This window comes from Nomascus leucogenys, chromosome 8, assembly GCF_006542625.1.
Source record: "Nomascus leucogenys isolate Asia chromosome 8, Asia_NLE_v1, whole genome shotgun sequence".
Classification (NCBI taxonomy): Eukaryota; Metazoa; Chordata; class Mammalia; order Primates; family Hylobatidae; genus Nomascus; species Nomascus leucogenys.
Genome location: NC_044388.1, coordinates 3,236,601 through 3,239,206, shown reverse-complemented (window position 1 = coordinate 3,239,206; position 2,606 = coordinate 3,236,601). Strand labels below are relative to the sequence as shown.

General features: G+C 49.7%; 1 non-coding gene across 1 annotated transcript; it reads right to left on the bottom strand.

Moving 5' to 3' along the window:
- Positions 1 to 2,098: 2,098 nt before the first annotated feature.
- LOC115836453 lies at positions 2,099 to 2,200 on the bottom strand. The gene has a single exon (XR_004031536.1). It is a non-coding gene; the product is annotated as a U6 spliceosomal RNA (small nuclear RNA).
- Positions 2,201 to 2,606: the final 406 nt, after the last annotated feature.

Here is a 2,606-nt window from a genome sequence, read left to right as displayed (position 1 = left end):
CCGTGAAGCCCCTGGGTCTAGGTAAGTGGCCCTCCTTTGGGGTCTTCCAGCACAGGCATTGGCGCTGTATTTTAAGCATCTCTTTGTGCCTCCCACTTGCCTGCAGAACTCAGGCAGGGCAGGGACCATGCTTATCTAATTTGCTGTTGCATCCCTACTGCCTAGCCCAGAGCCCAGCTCCAAATAGACCAGGGTTTATGCCCTGGGGCCCATGGATGAGCTGCCAGGGGTTCATGATGCTCCCAAAATCACAAAAAATGTTTGTAGGCTTATAGTGCATTCTTTTTGGGAGATAATCTGTATTTTTTAATATCATACTCTCAAAAGGTATGTGACACCCCTGCCCCCTAAAAAAGGTTAAGAATTAGTGTGTGTAAGCTTTCTGTAAATACTCGTTTTTGATTGGATGCATCCATTGTGACAATAATAGGTGATGCTCAATAAACATTATTGAATGAATGAATGAGCCTCCTCTTCACAATTACAGTGTTTTAAATGTTTTCAATGGATTGAGAAAAACCTCAGAAGAAACCTTTGCCAGAAAAAGTTAAAGTGCCCGTTGCTTCAGCCCCTGACTCTGTGGTCCTAAATACGCGGCTCCTCAGTGGGGCCCACAGCTTAAGACCAACGCTTCATAGGCTCACAGCCCCTGTCAGAACCCATCTCCTGCCCTGAAATCCACCTACTGCGACTTTGCAGCCTGTCAGCTGAAAATAATCCCAGTGAAAGCAGGGGCGAGGTGGAAGCAGAGGAAGCAGGCCCACACACGCCTTTAATGCGGGGGACTCTGCCCCCTGCTGGCTTCCCGGCTCCCCTTCAGCGCCCGGCCGAGAGCCCGGTGGCTCCGACTGAGGTCAGAGACGGGAGAGGAGAAGGAGGGAGCGAGGCGGAGGCGCCTCGGGAGGGGGCCATCGCCCACTGGGCAGTCTTCCCACCGACGATTAGGCCTTGTCTTCAAAACAAGTTAGAGGTGGTGGCTTCTGCTTTGGAGCCCCCTCGCTTCTCTTCCCGGCTCTCCCGTCTTCGACTTCCAAATTAGGAGCTTAGGGAGGGCAGGGGGCGTGATGGGGGTGGAGGTCCTTCTGGAGCTCAAGGGAGGTCCAGTCATCCAGACTTGGCTTTCTCATCGATCCCTTTCCCCAGAGCCTGGTTACTGCTGGCACCTTTGGATCCTCGGCCAATTCTCTGCTTCGCCTACACTTGGCGTGCGGTGTACCAGCTTCCCTGGATCACCATGGAAACAGGAGCCTCTGCATCCATCCCAGAGCTGATCTGTGAAGCTATGAGAAGAATCTGGAGGTTGTGTGTGTGTGTGTGTGTGTGTGTGTGTGTGTGTGTGTGTATTTGGGCGGGGGGGTACAGAGATAAAGGAAGGGCAAAAGGGAAAAGGTTCAGAGAAAATATGGAGAGAGAGAAAGAAATTTGGGCGAAGGGGCGGGATTGCTTTATAAGGGTTATTGAATAACTGGTACCCTGTGGATGTGGAGAGGGTCAGCTTCCCTGACAGACCATAATTGCAGTCCTCTCATAGTCAGTCCGAACTGGCCAAACCTCCTCAAGGACTGTCAGTTAGTAGCCATGTAACCTTGAGTGAGTGACTTAGCCCCTCTCAGCATCACTTTTCTTATCTGTAAAATAAAAATAATAGCAGCACTCCACAGGGTTATTGTAAAAATCAAGGAGGGGTGATTCATATACAGCACTTAATACAGTGCTTAGCACATAGTGAGTGCTCAAAAATGTAGTTATGGTTGTACATGCTTGTGTATCTTTAGTAACGATTTCTGTTATTTCTGTATTTTTCCTCTGCTGAATCAATCGCCAGCTCTTCAATAATAATACCTTAAAAATAATTTAGAATTTTTTTTCTCAGCTTACTGCAACCTCTGCCTCCTGAGTTCAAGTGATTCTCCTGCCTCAGCCTCCCGAGTAGCTGGGACTACAGGCACATGCCACCACACTCGACTAATTTTGTATTTTTAGTAGAGACAGGGTTTCACCATGTTGGCCAGGCTGGTCTCAAACTCCTGACCTCAGGTGATCCACCCGCCTCGGCCTCCCAAAGTGCTGGGATTACAGGCGTGAGCCACCACACCTGGCATACTTGGTAGAACTTTTAAAATCATGTCATCCTTGTGCAGGGACCATGCTAATCTCTTTATCATTCCAATTTTAGAATATGTGCTGCCCAAGTGAGCACTGCTTTACAATTTTCTTTCTCCTTCCCTTCCTTCCTTCTTTCTTTTTTTTTTTTTTGAGACGGAGTCTTGCTCTGTCGCCCAGGCTGGAGTGCAGTGGCGTAATCTCGGCTCACTGCAAGCTCCGCCTCCCGGGTTCACGCCATTCTCCTGCCTCAGCCTCTCCGAGTAGCTGGGACTACAGGCGCCCACCACCACACCCGGCTAATTTTTTTTGTATTTTTAGTAGAGACGGGGTTTCACCATGGTCTCGATCTCCTGACCTCGTGATCCGCCCGCCTCGGCCTCCCAAAGTGCTGGGATTACAAGCGTGAGCCACCGCGCCCGGCCCTTCCTTCTTTCTTTCCTTCCTTCCTTCCTTCCTTCCTTCCTTCCTTCCTTCCTCTCTCTCTCTTTCTTTTTCTCTTT